Here is a 6,519-nt window from a genome sequence, read left to right as displayed (position 1 = left end):
ATAAGGGGACCTGCAGTCAAAACCAGCAAACTCCCTTCTGAAGAGGCAAACCTCAGGTGGACAGGAGACTAACAAGCTCTTCTGGGCTCATTCAGCATTAACAAGGTACACCTGTAAGGCGTGCTCTGCTTGGTAGGGTTGGGAATGAGGAGAGGGAGCTTAAAAAATTGAAAACCTGCCACAGGAAGAAGATTGCTACACTTCAGAGACTACTCAGCCAAGAAGGAGACAGTCACAGGCCTTGTTGCTCTTGAAACAGCTGTAAAGCAGGGTGCCCCGAGAGGAGGGACTGGAGGTAGACCCTGATTAAAGACAATAGGTCAGCTGGTAAACTTAAGAGACAGACCACCTGAGTCTTTTTTTCCCCCTTTACTTGGATCCCCACTTCTCAGAAGGGAGAGAGAGGAGAAAGGATCTTTTGTTTGTTTGGAGAAGCCCCAGGTCCTACACACAGGGGAAGGACACTATTAACTTGTATAGGAAACTGGTGGGAAATCAGGGAAGCCCCAACTACCCCTCCCACACCCCACTCTGGACACAGTCCTTACAGCTGACCTTCCTTGTCCTTGCAGTACTTCACAGAGTTCTTTCAGTGTTGCCAACCTCAAAGTTTGATTTTGTCAAGTGCATGTGTAAAGTTGTCCCAAAAGGTTAACACTGCTCCCTTCCAAATCTCCCCTGCCCACCCAGCAATATTCTTCCCCTCCTCCTCTGGAAAAGAAATACACTTCTCCTTTCCCCTCCAGAAGTAAAATCTGCCCCCGCAACCTTCCAGAGCAAGAACCACCCCACCCCTACAAGTTAGGTATAGAGGCTGCTGCTACTTCACCTTGCTTGTACCTGTGAGTGCAGCATCTCCCCACCCTCTCTCTGCTGTCTGCCTGGCTTTGTTTCCTGCCATGGGCCAGATAGGAGAGCACAGCCCCCCTGCATCACAGAAATGGTGGCACTACCAGGGCAGGGGGCTACAGCTACTCACTTTCTCATTCACCATTGCTGTGCTGCATGGAGGATGGGGTGGGGAGTACAAAAGGTGGCAGCAGCAGTAGCTGCAGGATGAAGGGAAAAGAGGCACTGCGGTTGGCTGGATACAATAGGTGCTGGGAGCTTCTGTGCCTGTACGCTCCATGGAGGTATCACAGCAGCAGCTGCCACCCACTTCTATGTTGGTTGCTTCCAGATTAATACACCATCCCTGTTTCCCCACTGGCTGTAGCCCAATGAGTGAAAAGTTGCTGAGGTGGGCAACACTGCCTCCCTCTCCTCCTATATGTATAAACTTTTCCAGCTCCCCTTGAGATCCCAGTGGTTTCCCAACTTTCTAATTGCACAAAACCTAACACCCTTGCCCCGCCTCTTCTCAAAGACCCCACCTTGTTCATTCCATCCCCCCTCCCCCCATCGCTCACTGTCTCCCACCTTCACTCATTCACTCATTTTCACCAGACTGGGGAAGGTCCCTTTTTGACCAGGTGTTCCATCTGAAAACCAGACACCTGGCAACCCCAGGCTGCTTGACCACAACAAAAGTCACCTAACCTAACAAAAGTCAAACAGCTACTGAGTATGCCTAGTGCCCGCACACCCAATCCCTGGATGAGTTTAGTCCATCCAGCTGAGTCACTTCACCTCACCTGTCAAGTCTGCAGACACATATAGATTCCCCAAAGCAGATATAAGAAGTTATGTACCCTCCCCATTGTCTCTTCCTTTATTTATACCACTAATTGTTGCAATGCAAGCATGTGGGTTACATTCGCACAGCAGATTCAGTCTTGCTATGCTTTAAAAATCTTCTGTTTTAAAAAGGAGGGGAAAAAATTACCCATGCACTTTCTTCCACCACTAGAAGAATTGAACGTTCCTTTTTTGCTGGTCTTAATGAGGCAGTACTCTATTCCCAAAGCCCAAGTGACATTCTTCTGGAATAGTTCAAGCAGAATTTATTGAACATTTATCCTTTGCAGTATTGTTGCTACAGAAGTAAATATTTCAAGTAACCTTTGCCAGCCCCCTGCAATTACCAAGAGTATTAATTAAGGTTCAGTGAGAAATTCCATAAGGAGTTATATGAAAATCTGGGGTAAACTCTTTGTAACATAACTGGCTTTCTTTAGGAGTCAGTTCATTGACAATAGGGGTTGCCCACATCTAAATCCTTTTAATCATCAAATCCGGGAACTCTGAATTTCTATTTTAAATACCTACCAAGAGCTATAACAGCATGTTTACATTTCATTCGAAATAGTGCAAACCATCAGATGCTCTGAATCTATTTAGATAGCTGTCTTTTGCAGGTCCACATCATGTTTTTTCTCTCAACATCATTTGTTTGAGACAAGTGATTGTTTCTCCAGAAAACTCTCATTCATTACTCTACATGCTCCCGATCAAGATTAAAAGACAAAAAAACTTGTCATAAGTGGCTTTATTAGATTATCTACCTAAGTATCATTATCCTTTCAACATAAATCATTAACTTACATTTCAGCTCAGCAACCTGGAGTGTTAGCACCATGCCTTTAATCTATGGAATCCGTTTTACTTAGGGGTATTCACATCCATGTAAATATCAGAACCCAAACTATGACAGTTGAGCATCTCTGATTTCTCAGGACAGACTTAGAATGTGTATAGTTATATTTTTCTGGCCTCTCAACAGGGTGACCGTCTCAGATCTAGTAAGGTCCTTGGACAGGACAATACAAGGAAAACTGAACAGAATCCAGCTGATCATAATCTGGAGGTGCAGGAGAATGGATTCATGATGAGTCTGAAATTCTCTTTTTATCCAACAGCAGTGCAAGCTTCCTCAGACTGTTCCACCAATGCATTTTTATGCTGTCTTGGGGGGACCATATTTAGCATGTAATTTATTCTCTTGTAAACCCAGTCAGGAATGTGGGGGATAGCCTCAGCTGGTGTAAATTCTTATAGCTCCATTGACTTCCATGGAGTTATGACAATTTGCACCATCTGAAGATCTGCCCCTTGGCCTCTTGAGACTGCAAACAAGAGTATCAGGTATTACCACTTGTGACACCAGTCTTGTGATGTGGATATCTACCTATTGGGCTTCATGAGACTAAGAAAATAATTTGTCTTGGCAGGTTTATATCCTTCCTTATACGAGACAAACAAAACCTGCCTTTAGAAACATGACACAGCACCTATCATTTTCAGTTGGGCAGACACAGCCCTTTAACACTTAACACTGTAGCTTCTGCAAGTTCAGAGAAATGGCTCTATACAAACTACATTTAACTGGACTTTCCTAATGAAGTTCTACACTCAGACCAGACAGGTGCAGATAGCAAACTGAAGACTTCATCTAATTCATTAATTCAGTGTTTTACATTTTTTTAATATGAGAAGAGGTATCAAAATATGAAGTTGAATACAAAGAAGACAGGATAAAAACAATGCTTAGGGACAAATAAACAACAGTCAATTTCAAATTAGGAGTGAATGCAAATCTATGAATACACAGGAAGAAGAGACATATTGGCATGCTTAAATGACTAAAGGTAGTTAATTTCTTTTGTTATCACATAACAAGTAGAGAGCATTTTTGTGTTTCTCTCCCTTCAGGCACTGGTGGCAATTGTAAGATACTTATTCCTATTTTTCGTCTGCTTCAATCACTGGCCTTGTTGCAATTATCCAGTTCCTAAGAAGAGAAGATTGAATCTGTTCTTTTCAGTGGGGAGTGAACGAGTGGAGTTTTCCCCTAAAATGGTTCTTTTAAATATCTTATTGCAACAAAATAAAGATTAAACTGGATAAAGGGCTAAATACATATATAGGACCATGATTTCATATCAGCTAAACCATAACTCAGTACTTCTTATTTTGATCACAACTATAATGTCCTCCTAACTGACAGCTTGAATACAATGGGGATATAATTAGGTATAGGTGTTAATGTCTTGTCAAAGTTATATGGATTCTTTTTGAAAGAGACATCTGGTTTCAGTGTTCAATGCCAACTGCATCCATATAACCAAAGGCAATAATTGCTTGCTGCTGATGTGTATCCATGAATAATTGAAGGAACTTGCTTTTCTCTAGCCTTGCATTGGCTCCTGGGATTGAAGGGACCCAGGCTCTGCATTTATTAAATAGATCTAATCTTGTTTTTATTTAATTTCCATTTTTATTGTATTTCTGTTCTGTTCTCATTCATGTTAACATTCTTCCCCCACTGTTACACATGTAGCTGTTTATGTAACAACACTGAAGCAAAAAGGCACTTGAAGGCTTCTCTCGTTTCTAACACTTGCATTGCTTTAGAAACTCAAGTTTGTGAATTTCTAGGGGGAATCTGTATCTGAAAGATCCATAGAAGATCCTTTGAAGCACCAATATGCCATTCCCAAAATAAAATAAAATAAAATAAAATAAAATAAACAAATGCAGCAGTCAGGATGGCATCCTTTGCTTGTAATTGAAGAAAGTCCTCCAAATACACTTCATAGTATTAATTTGTTTTAAAGTCAGGAAACTGCAGCAAATTTAGTTCTGCTGTTTCTCTTTGAAGTCTGTTTCTGAAGTTTTTTTGTTCAAAAATAGTTACTTTTAAATCTGTTATAGAATGTCCAGGGAGATTGAAGTGTTCAGCAACTGGCTTTTGTATGTTACCATTCCTGATGTCCGATTTGTGTCCATTTATTCTTTTATGTAGGGACTGTCTAGTGTGGCCACTGTACATGGCAGAGGGGCATTGCCGGCACATGATGGCATATATAACATTAGTAGACGTGCAGGTGAATGAGCCCTTGATGGTGTGGCTGATGTGGTTGGGTCCTCTGAAGGTGTCGCCAGAGTAGATATGGGGACAGAGTAGGCAACGAGGTTTGCTACAGGGATTAGTTCCTGGGTTGGTGTTTCTGTGGTGTGGTGTGTAGTTGCTGGTGAGTATTTGCTTTAGGTTGGGGGGTTGTCTGTAAGTGAGGACTGGCCTGGCTCCCAAGGTCTGTGAGAGTGAGGGATCATTTCTGGGTACCCGTCTCACTCTGTCAATCTGTTCCCTCACTTCCCCAGGTGGGTATTGTAGTTTTAAGAATGCTTGATAAAGATCTTGTAGGTGTTTGTCTCTGTCTGAGGGATTGGAGCAAATTCGGTTGTATCTTAGGGCTTGGCTGTAGACAATGGATCGTGTGATGTGTCCTGGATGGAAGCTGGAGGCATGTAGGTAAGTATAGCCGTCAATAGGTTTTTGGTATAGGGTGGTGTTTATGTGACCATCACTTATTTGCACTGTAGTGTCCAGGAAGTGGATCTCTTGTGTGGACTGGTCCAGGCTGAGGATGATGATGGAGTGTAAATTGTTGAAATCCAGGTGGAATTCTTCAAGGGCCTCCTTTCCGTGGGTCCATATGATGAAGATGTCATCAATGTAGCACAAGTAGAGGAGGGGCGCTACAGGACGACAGCTGAGGAAGCAATGTTCTAAGTCAGCCATAAAAATGTTGGCATACTGTGGGGCCATGCAGGCACCCATAGCAGTGCCACTGACTTGAAGGTATAAATCATCCCCAAATCTTAAATGTTTGTGGGTGAGGACAAAGTCACAAAGCTCAGCCACCAGGCTTGCTGTGGCCTCATCAGGGATACGGTTCCTGACAGATTGTAGTCCATCCTCAAGTGGAATATTGGTGTAAAGCGCTTCTATATCCATGGTGGCCAGGATAGTGTTTTCAGGAAGATCACCAATGCATTGCAGTTTACTCAGGAAATCAGTGGTGTCTCAAAGATAGCTGGGAGTGCTGGTAGCATACAGGCTGAGGAGAGAATCCAAATAGCCAGATAATCCTGCTGTAAGAGTGCCAATGCCTGAGATGATAGGGTGCCAAGGGTTTCCAGGTTATGGATCTTGAGTAGCAGATCCTGGTCGGGGCTCTGTGGGTGTGTCCATGTACATTTGTTCCCATGCTGTAGCTGGGAGTTTCTTGAGCAGATGGTGTAGTTTTTTTTGGTATTCCTCAGTGGGATCAGAGGATAGTGGCCTATAGAATGTGGTGTTGGAGAGTTGCCTGGCAGCCTCCTGTTCATAATCCGACCTGTTCATTATGACTACAGCACCTCCTTTGTCAGCCCCTTTGAGTATAATGTTAGAGTTGTTTCTGAGGCTGTGGATGGCATTGCGTTCTGTATGGCTGAGGTTATGGGGCAAGTGATGCTGTCTGTTCACAATTTCAGCCTGTGCACGTCTGTGGAAGCACTCTGTGTAGAGGTCCAGTCTATCATTTTGACGGTCAGGAGGAGACCACGCAGAGTTCTTCTTTGGTCGGAGGGTTCCTGTGGGTCAGTGCACTGTTCAGTGGTGTGTTGAAAATATTCCTTGAGTCAGAGATGACGAAAGTAGGCTTCCAGATCACCGCAGAACTGTATCATGTTCGTGGGGATAGTGGGGCAGAAAGAGAGTCCCTGAGATAGGACAGACTCTTCCACCAGGCTAAGTGTGTGGTTGGATAGATTAACAATATTGTTAGGTGAGTTGAGGGTACCACTGTTGTA

The sequence above is a fragment of the Chrysemys picta genome, chromosome 4 (genome assembly GCF_011386835.1).
Source record: "Chrysemys picta bellii isolate R12L10 chromosome 4, ASM1138683v2, whole genome shotgun sequence".
NCBI lineage: Eukaryota > Metazoa > Chordata > Testudines > Emydidae > Chrysemys > Chrysemys picta.
This window is presented reverse-complemented; position numbering follows the sequence as displayed.